This window comes from Leucopleurus acutus, assembly GCF_964270905.1.
Source record: "Leucopleurus acutus genome assembly, chromosome: 7".
NCBI classification, from domain to species: domain Eukaryota; kingdom Metazoa; phylum Chordata; class Mammalia; order Artiodactyla; family Delphinidae; genus Leucopleurus; species Leucopleurus acutus.
The window spans coordinates 40920296-40936465 of record NC_139150.1 but is presented as its reverse complement, the minus strand read 5'-3'; positions in this window follow the sequence as shown (position 1 = coordinate 40936465).

Here is a 16170-nt window from a genome sequence, read left to right as displayed (position 1 = left end):
TCTGGGGGAATACCAAAACCCTTAAGGTATTATTAGTGGTTTGTTGACCAAACACTAACTCACCCCCAAAATAACTTAAGACAAAATATAAAAGGTTATCTGTAAATAGTAGATTCCTCTTCCCTTGCAAGGTGAGGAGATAAGAGTGAAGATAAGGAGTGGGTATATATGTCATATGAACAAGAATAGAGATACTGTGTTGGCCCATAAGGATAGTATTGGCAGGTGTAAGTCTAATAAATTATTAGGAGAATCTCTCTAGTGTCAGAAAGCTGGACTTGGTGGCAATGACTTTCAGACCATCTTTGATGCAGGCTTCCTATATACTAATCCTTGGGTTATAACAAAAAAGTTGGTACATACGATGGTTAATTTTATGTGTCAACATGACAGGGCCACAGGATGCCCAGATATTTGGTTAAACGTTATTCTAGGCGTGTCTGTGAGGGTGTTTCTGACTGAGTTTATCATTTGAATCTGTAGATTGAGTGAAACAGATTGCCATTCCCAGTGTGGGTGGCCATCATCCCACCTGGTGAGTGCTGAATAAAACAAAAAGGCAGAGAAAGGGAGAATTTTTTCTCTTTGACTGACTTTGAACTGAGCCATTAGAATTCTCCTACACTCAGACTGGAACTTAACACCATCAGCTGTCCTGGTTCTCAGGCCTTCAGTCTTGGATTAGAACTAAACCACTGGTTCTCCTAGGTTGTCAGCTTGTAGATAGCAGATCCTGGGACTTCTCAGTTTCCATAATCACACGAGCCAATTTCTTATAATAAATTTATCTATCTACCTATCTTTCCATTCATCCATCCATTGAGAGAGAGCGAGATCTTTTGATTCTGTTTCTCTGTTTCTCTGGAGAACCTTGAAGAATACAGTGTATGTATAATGTCCTTAAAGTACCCGCAGGCTAAACACAATTACACTCACAACTATGTATCTTCGAAAGAGTTTCTTGTAGCCAAGAACACAATCTTTGGATCCAATATTTAAATAGCTGATTAAAGATGGTTATTTTAGCTTTCTCCTCTTCAAAACTATCCAACAGCAACAAGAGATTGGAGAAACAAATTCATCCTTGCCAAATTTTGGAGGCATCTATACCCCAAAATCACAAATTCAAGGCAGGGCTAACAAATAAACGGAAGGTTCAAGAGGGTACTATAGGAAGAGGATGGCTATGTTTTCAGATCCCAGAGACAACCTCAAGAAACAGAGCTCCAACATTATTGGCCTAAACAAAGAGGTGAAACCAAAAGTCCCCTGTCTGGAACAATGAGGTGACAATAATTTTCCTGGAGCAAAAGTAACACTAAGTCTCAAGAAACACACTGGCCAGTCATATTTGCAGGACACATTCTGTTGTGAGGCTAGAGGAGAAGAAAAATTTGACATTGTGAGTAGTTCTGCAGTGTCAGACATGGTTGGGAAAAGTAAAGGCTAAAAGAAATTGTTTATTCTCACAATACCCCACTTCTTTAAATGGTTTTCTTATGACCTAGAACGTATTTTTATTCTTCCCACCCCATGAACCTCCAGTAAATACACCTGATTCAAAAATAAGTAATACCAAAAATGAGCAAGCAAAAGAATTATACAAATACACTGTGGGGATAAAATGAAGACAGTAATGGGAAAAACAAATAGCAAATGAATAAAACACACTAGAGACACTGCTGTGAATATATGACAATTTTGACTGAACAGATCAACAGGAAATTTTTTAAAACTGTATACAACATGAGAACATAAATGATATATACTAAAAATTAGAGAAGATATGGCTAGATAGGGAAAAAAAATAAAACATGGACAGGCAGAGCCCAAGAAATAGGAAAAACAAAATAATCACATAAAAGAAAGCTTTCAAAGGAATATAAATGAGAATAGACATTTCTGAAAACACACTAAGAAATATGGGGTCAAAGATCTGAAAAAAGGCAAGTGAAATAATATAGAAATCAACAAAGAATTAAAAGAAACTGTACACTGCCAGGGGCCTGGGTTTGATCGCTGGTCAGGGGTCGAACTGCAAGCTGCGTGGCACAGTCATAAATAAATAAATAAATAAAGGAAACTGTAGAGAAAATTACAGGTATGGAACTATCTAAAAGCTGTTATTATGCCTATACCAATTTAAATTTCATATGTGTTAAATATTTGTAGTGAATTTTTTTTTATTTCTAGAAATAAACATGGAAAATTATTTTAAATACTATTAAAGTGAGCAGCATTTTTAGGTATACACAAAATTGCCAACCTGTAAAAGAAAAAAATGATAAATGTAACTATATAAAACTCAGAAGATTCTGTATGGCAAAATATTTTTTAAGACTTCAAAGAAAATAGCAAATATCATTAAAAAGTCAAAAGTTAAAAAATGAAAATGTGAGAAAAGTATTTTGACTCATATCACAAATGTCTAATGTCCTTAATATGTAAAGAATACCTGCAAATCAATATGACTAACAATCCAATAGAAACATGGGAAAAGGGTATAAAAGGACAGATCACCAAAAAAAAAGAAATAGAAGTTACTCAAAGATACGAAGCAATGCTTAACCACACTCATAAACAGAGAAATGTCAATAAGCAATTTTTCAGTATGGTCAAATATCAAACAATTTGGTAAAACTCTATGCTGATAAGAGCATGTGGAACAGAATTCTCCAAACATCAAAGCTTGATACAATCTCTGTGAAGAGCAGTTTGTCAAGATCTATCAGAATTTAAAATCAAATATCTTTAATCCCAGCAAACACACATCTGGGTATTTCTCTTACTAAAATACTGTCACGTGGATAAGCTAATGTATTTGTAAGGTTATTGGAGAACTGTTTGCAATGTCAAAAGATTATAAATAACTAGAGGTATATCTATAAGGGATTAGTTAAATAAATTATGGTATTTCTTTACAATGAAATATACAGCTTTAAAAAGAATGAGGTAGCTCTATACATACATTAAAATAGTCTATAAGATAAAGTCTTAAGTGAAAAACGATGTGAAATACAATTTAATGTTGTAATTTATGAGTATATATTTGTGCATAAAATGTCTTTGAATGACTACACTAAGAATAAATAAAGATATTTATTTCTGGGAACAAAGGTGGCCAGAGGACTGGAGTAAGAGGTATATTTACTTTTCAGTGCCTTTTGAACTGTGTTTAATGGATAGGAGTCTCTTCAAAAACTGCTCAGAAAACTATTCAAAACAATTGGATAATTTAAAATAAAATTAATTCAGGGCTTCCCTGGGGGTGGAGTAGTTAAGAATCCGCCTACCAATGCAGGGGACAGAGGTTCGAGCCCCAGTCCGGGACGATCCCACATGCTGCGGAGCAACTAAGCCCGTGCACCACAACTGCTGAGGCCACGTGCCACAGCTACTGACGCCCACGTGCCTAGGGCCCGTGCTCCGCAACAAGAGAAGCCACCATAATGAGAACACCACGCACCACAGTGAAGATCCAACACAGCCAAAAATAAATAAATAAAATTTATAAAATAAAATATACAAAATATAAAATACAAAGTATACAAAATCTAAATGATTTTGCTTTTAGTTTAATCATACTACAGAACTTTAAGGGGAACTTTTTTTTAACATCTTTATTGGAGTATAATTGCTTTACAGTGTTGTGTTAGTTTCTGCTGTATAACAAACTGAATCAGCTATATGCATAATATATCCCCATATCCCCTCCCTCTTGCATCTCCTTCCCACCCTCCTTATCCCACCCCTCTAGGTGATCGCAAAGCACCAAGCTGATCTCCCTGTGCCATACAGCTGCTTCCCACCAGCTATCCATTTTACATTTGATAGTGTGTATATGACAATGGTACTCTCTCACTTCATCCCATCTTACACTTCCCCCTCCCCGTGTCCTCAAGTCCATTTTCTACGTCTGTGTCTTTATTCCTGTCCTGCCCCTAGGTTGCTCAGAACCTTTTTTTTTTTTTTTAGATTCCATATATATGAGCTAGCATATGGTATTTGTTTTTCTCTTTCTGACTTACTTCACTGTGTATGACAGACTCTAGGTCTATCCACCTCACTACAAATAACTCAGTTTTGTTTCTTTTTATGGCTAAGTAATATTCCATTACATATATGTGCCACATCTTCTTTATCGATTCATCTGTCAGTGGACACTTAGGTTGCTTCCATGTCCTGGCTGTTGTAAATAGTGCGGCAATGAACATTGTGGTACGTGTCTCTTTTTGAATTATGGTTTTCTCAGGGTATATGCCCAGTAGTGGGATTGCTGGGTCATATGGTAGTTCTGTTTTTAGTTTTTTAAGGAACCTCCATACTGCTCTCCATAGTGGCTGTATCAATTTACATTCCCACCAACAGTGCAAGAGGGTTCCCTTTTCTCCACACCCTCTCCAGCATTTATTGTTTGTAGATTTTTTGATGATGGTTATTCTGACCAGTATGAGGTGATACCTCATTGTACTTTTGATTTGCATTTCTCTAACGATTAGTGAAATCATTTGTTTTCATGTGTTTGTTGGCAATCTGTATATCTTCTTTGGAGAAATGTCTATTTAGGTCTTCTGCCCATTTTTGGATTGGGTTGTTTGGTTTTTTGATATTGAGCTGCATGAGCTGCTTGTATATTTTGGAGATTAATCCTTTGTCAATTGCTTCATTTGCAAATATTTTCTCCCATTCTGAGGGTAGTCTTTTCGTCTGGTTTATGGTTTCCTTTGCTGTGCAAAAGCTTTTAAGTTTCGTTAGGTCCCCTTTGTTTATTTTTGGTTTTATTTCCATTTCTTTAGGAGGTGGGTCAAAAAGGATCTTGCTGTGATTTATGTCATAGAGTGTTCTGCCTATGTTTTCCTCTAAGAGTTTTATAGTATCTGGCCTTGTATTCAGGTCTTTAATCCATTTTGAGCTTAGTTTTGCGTATGGTGTTAGGGAGTGTTCTAATTTCATTCTTTCACATGTAGCTGTCCAGTTTTCCCAACTCCACTTATTAAAGAGGCTGTCTTTTCTCCATTGTATACTCTTGCCTCCTTTATCAAAGATAAGGTGACCATATGTGCATGGGTTTATTGCTGGGCTTTCTATCCTGTTCCATTGATCTATATTTCTGTTTTTGTGCCAGTACCATACTGTCTTGATTACTGTAGCTTTGTAGTATAGTCTGAAGTCGGGGAACCTGATTCCTCCAGCTCCGTTTTTCCTTCTCAAGATTGCTTTGGCTGTTCGAGGTCTTTTGTGTTTCCATACAAATGGTGAAAGTTTTTGTCCTAGTTCTGTGAAAAATGCCATTGGTAGTTTGATAGGGATTGCATTGAATCTGTAGATTGCTTCGGGTAGTATAGTCATCTTCACACTGTTGATTCTTCCAATCCAAGAACACAGTATATCTCTCCATCTGTTGGTATCATCTTTGATTTCTTTCATGAGTGTCTTATAGTTTTCTGCGTACAGGTCTTTTGTTTCCTTAGGTAGGTTTATTCCTAGGTATTTTATTTGTTTTGTTGCGTAGTAAATGGGAGTGTTTTCCTTAATTTCTCTTTCAGATTTTCATCATTACTGTGTAGGAATGCAAGAGATTTCCTTGCATTAATTTTGTATCCTGCTACTTTACCAAATTCATTGATTAGCTCTAGTAGTTTTCTGGTAACATCTTTAGGATTCGCTATGTAGAGTATCATGTCATCTGCAAACAGTAACAGCTTTACTTCTTCTTTTCCGATTTGGATTCATTTTATTTCTTTTTCTCCTCTGATTGCTGTGGCTAAAACTTCTAAAACTATGTTGAATAATAGTGGTGAGAGTGGGCAACCTTGTGTTGTTCCTGATCTTAGAGGAAATGCTTTCATTTTTTCACCATTGAGAATGATGTTGACTGTGGGTTTGTCATATATGGCCTTTATTATGTTGAGATAGGTTCCCTCTATGCCTACTTTCTGGAGAGTTTTTATCATAAATGGGTGTTGAATTTTGTCAAAAGCTTGTTCTGCATCTATTGAGAAGATCATATGGTTTTTATCCTTCAATTTGTTAATATGGTGTGTCACATTGATTTGCATATTTTGAAGAAACCTTGCATTCCTGGGATAAACCCCACTTGATCATGGTGTATGATCCTTTTAATGTGCTGTTGGATTCTGTTTGCTAGTATTTTGTTGAGGATTTTTGCATCTATGTTCATCAGAGATATTGGCCTGTAGTTTTCTTTTTTTGTGACATCTTTGTCTGGTTTTGGTGTCAGGGTGAAGGTGGCCTCATAGAATGAGTTTGGGAGTGTTCCTCCCTCTGCTATATTTTGGAAGAGTTTGAGAAGGATAGGTGTTAGCTCTTCTCTAAATGTTTGATAGAATTCGCCTGTGAAGCCATCTGGTCCTGGGATTTTGTTTGTTGGAAGATTTTTAATCACAGTCTCAATTTCAGTGCTTGTGATTGGTCTGTTTATATTTTCTATTTCTTCCTGGTTCAGTCTCTGAAGGTTGTGCTTTTCTAAGAATTTGTCCATTTCTTCCATGTTGTTCATTTTATTGGCATAGAGTTGCTTGTAGTAATCTCTCATGATCCTTTGCATTTCTGCAGTGTTCATTGTTACTTCTCCTTTTTCATTTCTAATTCTATTGATTTGAGTCTCCCCCCTTTTTTTCTTGATGAGTCTCACTAATGGTTTATCAATTTTGTTTATCTTCTCAAAGAACCAGCTTTTAGTTTTACTAATCTTTGCAGTTGTTTCCTTCATTTCTTTTTCATTTATTTCTGATCTGATCTTTATGATTTCTTTCCTTCTGCTAACTTTGGGGTTTTTTTGTTCTTCTTTCTCTAATTGCTTTTGGTGTAAGGTTAGGTTGTTTATTTGAGATATTTCTTGTTTCTTGAGGTAGGATTGTATTGCTATAAACTTCCCTCTTAGAACTGCTTTTACTGCATCCCATAGGTTTTTTGTGGTCATGTTTTCGTTGTCATTTGTTTCTAGGTGTTTTTTGATTTCTTCAGTGATCTCTTGGTTATTTAGTAGTGTATTGTTTAGCCTCCATGTGTTTGTATTTTTTTACAGTCTTTTTGCTGTAATTGATATCTAGTCTCATAGCGTTGTGGTCGGAAAAGATAACTTGATACGATTTCAATTTTCTTCAATTTACCAAGGCTTGATTTGTGACCCAAGGTATGGTCTATCCTGGAGATTGTTCCATGAGCAGTTGAGAAGAAAGAGTATTCTGTTGTTTTTGGATGGAATGTCTTATAAATATCAATTAATTCCATTTTGTTTAATGTGTCATTTAAAGCTTGTGTTTCCTTATTTATTTTCATTTTGGATGATTTGTCCACTGGTGAAAGTGGGGTGTTAAAGTCCCTAGTATGATTGTGTTACTGTCAGTTTCCCCTTTTATGGTTGTTAGCATTTGCCTTATGTATTGAGGTGCTCCTATGTTGGGTGCATAAATATTTACAATTGTTATATCTTCTTCTTGGATTGATCCCTTGATCATTATGTAGTGTCCTTCTTTGTCTCTTCTAATAGTCTTTATTTTAAAGTCTATTTTGTCTGATATGAGAATTGCTACTCCAGCTTTCTTTTGATTTCCATTTGCATGGAATATTTTTCCATCCCCTCACTTTCAGTCTGTATGTGTCTCTAGGTCTGAAGTGGGTCTCTTGTAGACAGCATATATATGGGTCTTGTTTTTGTATCCATTCAGCCAGTCTACGCCTTTTGGTTGGAGCATTTAATCCATTTACATTTAAGGTAGTTATCAATATGTATGTTCTTATTCCCATTTTCTTAATTGTTTTGGGTTTGTTTTTGTAGGTCTTTTCCTTCTCTTGTGTTTCCTGCCTAGAGAAGTTTAGCATTTGTTGTAGAGCTGGTTTGGTGGTACTGAATTCTCTTAGCTTTTGCCTGTCTTTAAAGGTTTTAATTTCTCTGTCAAATCTGAATGAGATCCTTGCTAGGTAGAGTAATCTTGGTTGTAGTTTTTTCCCTTCCATCACTTGAAATATGTCCTGCCACTTCCTTCTGGCTTTCAGAGTTTCTGCTGAAAAATCAGCTGTTAACCTTATGGGAATTCCCTTGTATGTTATTTGTTGCTTTTCCTTCGCTGTTTTTAATATGTTTTCTTTATATTTAATTTTTGATAGTTTGATTAATATGTGTCTCAGCATGTTTCTCTTTGGGTTTATCCTGTATGGTACTCTCTGTGCTTTCTGGACTTGATTGACTATTTCCTTTTCCATGTCAGAGAAGTTTTCAACTATAATCTCTTCAAATATCTTCTCAGATGCTTTCTTTTTCTCTTCTTCTTCTGGGACCCCTTAATTCAAATGTTGGTTGTTTAATGTTGTCCCAGAGGTCTCTGAGCCTGTCCTGAATTCTCTTCATTCTTTTCTCTTTATTCTGCTCCCTGGCAGTTATTTCCACCATTTTATCTTCCAGCTCACTTATCTGTTCTTCTGCCTCAGTTATTCTGCTATTTATTCTTTCTAGAGAATTTTTAATTTCAGTAATTGTGTTGTTCATCACTGTTTGTTTGCTCTTTAGTTCTTCTAGATCCTTGTTAAATGTTTCTTGTTTTTTCTCCATTCTGTTTCTGAGATTTTGGATCATCTTTACTATCACTACTCTGAATTCTTTTTCAGGAAGGTTGCCTATTTCATCTTCATTTATTTGTTCTTATAGGTTTTTACCTTGCTCCTTCATCTGTAATATATTTTTTTGTCTTTTTTTTTTTAATGGGTGGTGCTGTATTCTTGTCTTACTGGTTGTTTGGCCTGAGATGTCCAGCACTGGAGTTTGCAGGCAGTTGGATAGAGCCATGTCTTCTTGCTGAGATGAGGACCTCTGGGAGGCCTCACTCTGATTGATATTCCCTGGGGTCTGAGGTTCTCTGTTAGTCCAGCAGTTTGGACTCGGAGCTCCCACCACAGGAACTTGGGCCTAACCTCCGGCCTGGGAACCAAGATCCTGCAAGCTGGCCCAAAGTGGCCATCCCTGGTTTCACATCAAAATTATCTCAGGCACAAACCTCCTTGTTTTTCCATTTTGTCTTTATTTCTTGAAACAACTGGCCCACAGTCCCCAGGAGGGTTGAAGCTTCACTGGTGGGGCCCCTCCAGAGCTGGCAGCGCAGTGAGGCCACCCTTCCCTGGGGCTCCAGGACAACTCAGTGACGGCGGAGGGGAGGGACCCCGAGCCAGGTGTTCAAGGAGAACATTTTTAAAAGCTTGAAATATTGCTCTGAATTAGGTCAGGTGTCATGGGTTTCCCAAAGCAGTGTACTGAGAGAAAAGAAAACAAGGCATAGTCTTCAGATGACAAACATTCAGGGACAAAGCTCTGCTGGAACTGTGGAGTTGAGTACTGTTAGAAATGGTTTTGAATGTTTGCTCTTGAAATTTTGGAAAGTAGAAGAAAAAAACTGGTCTTGCAGTAGATACTCCAAGAGCCACTTTTTAAATTTATGAGGAGATTTGTGATCTCATACCTCCCAAAGATGTTAAATGAATTACACCTACACTTTTGAAAAGAGTTTTTCACAAAGAACCCTTCCCTCTACATTTCTTTAGTTAGTTAAGAGTTAATAAAGGTAGGCAGTATGGTCTCCTTGCAAAGAACCCCAATGGCCTTGTCTTCATTTCTCCTTCAACCTATATACTCACCTTTTGACTCTTCTTGAGAAAGAATAATGGCTGAATTTGAACTGACTGGTTCTCTTCCCAAAAGAATCTGCATTTGGAAGGGAAAGTTGAGCCCTCTTTGGGAGTCTCACCAAAGAAAAAGAAACAAAAATACCTTCACTAAGGAAAACATAGCAACAACCTGTAATTGCTTTTGTCTACCTTCATCATGCTCACATTCTGAAGCAAGACAGAATGTTTGACACTGTTTAGTCTAGTTTGGGAAAGAAATGACTATAATATAACAATTATAATATAAATTGTTTTAAACACATACCAGGCTATCAAATTTTGTGGAATGGATGAAGAATGTTTATCATCTACACTTTGCTCTCTTATCTATTGTGATATATCATAGTTCTTTCAACTGAATAATCTGTCAGCATTGAGGGGAATATCCTCTTTGTTATATTTATAAATGTAGGAAAATAGATCTATCCATAAATTGAATATTGAAGCTATTTCTTGGAGAGGAATAATGTGATTGCTATTGCAAACTACCTGTTGAGGGAATAAGCTTATGATTAAGAATCAGTAGTTCTACACCTCCATCCTACAGCGTTTCAGTAAAGATGACCAGAAAAGCTTACAGTTGTAAACACATCTCCCAAAGGTTAAACAATCTCAAGGGATCGAGAGACGTGATAATATACTACCCACTTGATAATGGAGGATGTCATAACTTATTCCAATAGCTAATTTCTCCCACGATATTTCTTGCTTGGCCAAATAGAACGTTAATATCCTTCAAATGTTAGTCCTGTCTCATGTGAATTCAAATTTTAAAATATGTAGTGAGGACTCACTTGTATTACCCACACACACATATTTGCAAACAGCCTTCCTGTTTCAAACTCAAAATGTAAGCAGGCTTTTTTTTTTTAACATCTTTATTGGAGTATAATTACTTTACATTGTTGTGTTAGTTGCTGCTGTATAACAAATTGAATCAGCTATATGTATACATGTATCCCCATATGCCCTCCCTCTTGCATCTCCCTCCCACCCTCCCTATCCCACCCCTCTAGGTAGTCACAAAGCACCAAGCTGATCTCCCCAGGCGAAGCAGCTGCTTCCCACTAGCTATCTATTTTACATTTAGTAGTGTATATATATCAATGCCCCTCTCTCTCTTCGTCCCAGCTTCCCCTTCCCCCTCCCCGTGTCCTCCAGTCCATTCTCTATGTCTGCATCTTTATTCTTGTCCTAAGCAGGCAGTTCTTAGGGTACTACCTGGGAAGGCCTAGGGGGCATGGAGAAACATGGGCTGGCTTTCTCCCCTCCTGCCATCACGAATCACAAATGTAAACTCATTTTAAGCTTAGCTCCTGCCGGGCTTCCCTGGTGGCGCAGTGGTTAAGAATCTGCCTGCCAGTGCAGGGGACAAGGGTTTGAGCCCTGGTCCGGAAAGATCCCACATGCCGCGGAGCAACTAAGCCTGTGCGCCACAACTACTGAGCCTGCGCTCTGGAGCCCATGAGCCACAACTACTAAAGCCCGCACATCTAGAGCCTGTGTTCCGCAGCAAGAGAAGCCCACGCATCTCAACGAAGAGTAGCCCCTGCTCTCTGCAACTAGAGAAAGCCCGTGGGCAGCAACAAAGACCCAATGCAGCCGAAAATAAATAAATAATTTTTTTTTTTTTTTAAAAACAGGAGGACTTGTATCCTTCTTAAAAAAAAAAAAAAAAAAAGATTAGCTCCTGCCAACTGTAGTTAGGAGAGTAAATCCACTGGGAAAAAAAAAATGTTCGGCAAACCCTCTGTAGTCCAGGGGTTAGGCTATGCATTCAAGAAAATAGGCACCAAAATGGCTACGAGGTAAAAAGCTCATGGCACACGAGCTCAACAAAACCAGGTCTCGGTAATAATGATCCCTCCCATGGAAATCTAAAGACTTGTTTGTGTATGACTTACTTCCTTGCCATCTTCTGGCAAACCATTGAGTGGTTAAGTCTTCCTTTCTATGGGCATTCAGTAATTTAATGTACAAACAGAATTTATGTTTCAAGGTACATGTTTCATGAAGAAGGGAGAATGACAGTGACATTATTTGTTGAAACCTACTATGTACACTGACATTTTGCACATGTGAATGTGTGATCTCATTACAGTCATCACAAAAAACATAGGTGATAGAGGTTGTATTAATTTCCTACTGCTGCTGTAAAAAAGTACTAACTTAGTGGCTGAAAAGAGCAAACATTTATTCTCTTTCAGTTGTGGAGACCTGAAGTCCAAAAGGAGTTTTATAGGGCTAAAAATCAAGGTGTCAGCAGGGCTGGTTTCTTCTGGGGGATCCAGTGAAGAATCTGTTCCTTGTCTCTTCCAGCTTCTGACGGTTTCTGGCACTCCTTGGCTTGTGGCTGCATCACTTGAATCACATTGAACTTTCCTCTTCTGTAATCAAATATCTCCCCCTGCCTCTGTCTTATAAGGATACCTGTGATTACATTTAGGGCCCACAATGAGTTTTCCCATCTCAAGATCCTTAACCTGATCATATCTGCAAAGTCCCTTTTGCTATATAAGGTGTCATAGTCATAGTTCTGGGATTGGGACATGGACACCTTGAGAGGGCATTATTCAGCCTACCACAGACGGTATTATTTCCATTTTATACTTGAGGAAACTAAAAGTCAGAAATGATAACTTAGGGTATAAGGGGAGGGGAGGGATAAATTGGGAGACTGAGATTGACATATACACACTACCATATATAAAATAGACAACTAATAAGAACCTGCTGTGTAGCACAGGGAACTCTACTCAATACTCTGTAATAGTCTATATGGGAAAAGAATCTAAAAAAAAAAAAAAAGGGTAGATGTATGTATATGTAGAACTGATTCACTTTGCTGTACACCTGAAACTAACACACATTGTAAATCAACTACACGCCAATAAAAATTTTTAAAGAAAAGAAATGATAAGCTGCTTGCCCACTCTCATGGGACTGTTACAGCCCTAGTTCAAAGCCCTTTGACGATTCCCCTACAGCCGGCAAAAGACTTTGTATTTGAGAATTATTTCAAATTTTTAAAAATTTATATTAAAACCAAAAAAAAAGTTTTGAAACTGAAAATGTAACTTAAGATCTTTGTTTACAACTGATAAACTGATGTGCTCCAAAAAGACATGAAATAAAGTTCATGCGATGTAAAGCTGTCACCCAGTTCCATAAGCTAGAAAGGGGTGACATCCCACCCCTTTCCACAAAGACTAACACTCCAGGTTTATTTCTGGAAAAGTTTAAGTGTGTGAATGTAAAGTTATTGACGACAGATAATTGGTAGTTAATTCCTTTTAAAGCCACATAGAGTTGTTTTGGAGCTCCAAGAGATGCTCCAGAGGCCAGAGAATAGGGAGGAGGGGTAGAGCCAGTGGTAAGGAGGAAGCTAAGCCAGCTAAGCTCTGGGCCTGTCAGCCGGAGCTCCACTTCTTCCTCTTTCATAGTTAGAAGTCCTGAGTGAAAATTCATCTGGGAGTAATTTTTCTGCTGCTCAAATTAATTTGAAGATCATTGGTCTTAACCTTTAAGAGCTTTTGTGATTCCTTATGTGTCTTTTACACATCTAATACGTTAGTGTGTGAGTGTGTGTGTGTGTGTGTGTGTGAGAGAGAGAGAGAGAGGGAGAGAGAGATTGAGAGAGGGATAGAGGAGGAGAAGAAGAGAAATAAGAATTCTCTACATGGAAGATTCCTCCGTCATTTTTGCCATCTCCAAAACATTCTCCCGTCCCTCCAGGCAATTCGGCCAGATCACAGTCTTTATGGGATGTGGACCTGGTCAGGGTGAATGGACCAGGTGTGCCCCACACAACGCGTTCAGCCACTCTTGCCAGCCAGGAGGGTCTCTTTAGTAAACCACTTCTTCAAGTGCGCTGGTCTTTCATCACAGCAATAGACACTTAAATCCCTCTCACTGTCAGCCATTGCCTCCTTCTCAGTGAACCGCATATGCAGGCACTTCAGTTGTGTCTACAAACACACGCTAGTAGGGGGAGAAACAAAGTGAAAAGCACTGTTTATTTTGCAAACAACTGCTCTGATACTATATATTCTTCTAAATTTAATTATTTTCAAAATAACATGTTTGAAGACAGTTTTTTTTTTAACACCTTCAAACCAGTCTTTGTTGATACATTCTTACACATTTGTAAGCAGCATATAAGGATTTCTCCAAAGTCATGTGGTTCCTAGTGTAATCAGCTCATAACCTCAGCTCACACAGGAGAGAGGATAGAAGTCACTCCTCCATGTGAGTTCCTGTCCTGATAAGAGCTTGTAGTAGACTCTAGAAATTACATTAATGCTTGAGTACCACTGGAACACTTTAGCACTTGGTACCATCAAGCAGGCTCCTAGGATTACTTGAGAGATTTAAAGCAACTTCAGAAGTATTAACTTCAACCAAGCTATACAGGAGATCAAGCTGGCTCTTTTAGATTAACTCATTCATTCCTTCCTTCCTTCACTTACTTATTTCCCCCCTATACATACAACTCTTTCATTTCAGTAAAAGGATAAAACCTCTGGGTTTTTCTGGTTTTTTTTTTTTTTTAAGCCTCTGGTTTTAATGCAACATCCCATCTTTGTAAAACGAAGTGAGTTGCATTGCCTCCCTTAAGAATTATTTTGTGGACCCTGCCCATTTCATATACACTTTTTCCCCAGTACCCATTGAAAGTTAGAAAAGATGACTTAAATCAAAAAGAAAAGATATAACTTTAGCAGCGATATCTCAAGAAAAGAAAATTGATTAAAGTGCAACTTTCAGATGATGTGCGTTTTTATCATTGGTAAAACATTTAGAAAACATGGTTTAAAACATGTATAAGAGTTTATGGTAGGCATGTAAATACCATCACCTTGTGAGTTTAATTTTCAGAATAAAAGCTCCAGTGAGTAGCAGTTTTATGAGTCCTAACACAGAGTACAGGATGTCACTGTGGTGGCAGAAGGAGGGACAGTCAGCTGTGCTGACAGGGCACCATAGATATATACAGAGGACATAATCAGCTGTCATTGAGAAAGACTTTGACGTAAGTGGCTTAACAGGCATTATGAATATTGCCTCTGGCAGTAAACAATAAGCACACTTCACAGGGGAGACCTGTAAAGAAAAGTGAGGACACCAAGGTGGGGGGCAGGTCATTGCCTCAAAGAGAAGCTCACCTTCTTAAGATCAATTCCCTAATACATGTGGCTTTAGAAGGAAAAACTCCTCTCTGCTTGCTGGTTAGGCTGGCTCACAATTATTTCTTGCAGCTTTCTCTACCTAACTTTATTTAATCCGTCATTTCCCATTTTGCTTCCCACAAAGACCCCATTCCTAAGGCATGCTCCATAGAAGTGGAGTTGCCCAGAGGAGCAGCCAGTAATGCCAAAATCATCTGTAAGGCAGCAGAAGGGGGCTCTGGAATTGGAGCGCCTGGCTGCCGCAGCTCCACACGCTTCCCTCTTTCTACAAACGTGTTGGCCTTGTGCACTGGTGAGCCAGAGTTCAAGTGCCGTTATGAGTCACATTTCACACCCCTTGGCTACTGCAGAGTGTTTCGGAGGCAAACACCTCATCAGGCTTGTAGACTTGGACAAACAAGCCTCTTGAGAATCATGAGTGATTTTTTTTCCCCTCTTCTGAATAGGCACCCTCTCTGATACTGTTTCAGTGTAGATTCTGAAAGGCAGTTCTGAAAACAGAAACTCAAGCAGGTTGGACTTGCCGGTCAGTGAAATTGCAAGAGTGGAAGAAGGAAGACAATTGAGGTTGAATTGACAGAAAGTTGGGGCCATCTTCCCATTTCCTCTCCTGCTTTACCCCATTTGGCTGTGATAGAAAAGAATGCCTGGTCCCCAGACACCCTAGACTCTTGGAAATCCATATTGGTTTTCATCTCCTTTTGTGAATATCAACCCTATGATATGAACCAGTCAATCAAGTCCAGGCTTTTTATTTTGGTGAGGCCCATTCATTTGCACCTTTACCCAAGGACCTAACTCAATTTCGGATTGCAGAAATTTTAGCTTCCTCAAAAATGCACTGAGAATTTGAAATACAAGCTATTTCTGGCAAAAAAAAAAAAAAGCACCATGATCTCATGTTAATGCAACAAGAATCTGCTTCTCTGAAAAGGTGAATCAGGTCACACATGGAGTGGGCATGATGCACACTGATGGAGAAAAGCACATTTTCATTCAAATGGGTCCTTTTTGTATCTTCTTGGTTATAAAAATATGTTTGGTACTATTAACTAAAATTTCTAGAGGAATAAAAAGTGACTCATAACATGAACTGTGCCTACGTCATCATGATTAGACCTGTGAAAAAATCCTGTTCTCTTACTCTTTATCATGAGTCAAAAACAACTATTGCCCTCATCTCCATCTCATGAATGTGACCGGATCAAATAATGATTTGGTCACTGCTACTCTTTTACCTAAAATTTTAAACTTTCAAGAAACTGTGCTGTCTTATCAGTTGGATCCTCAGCTTCAGTACTCT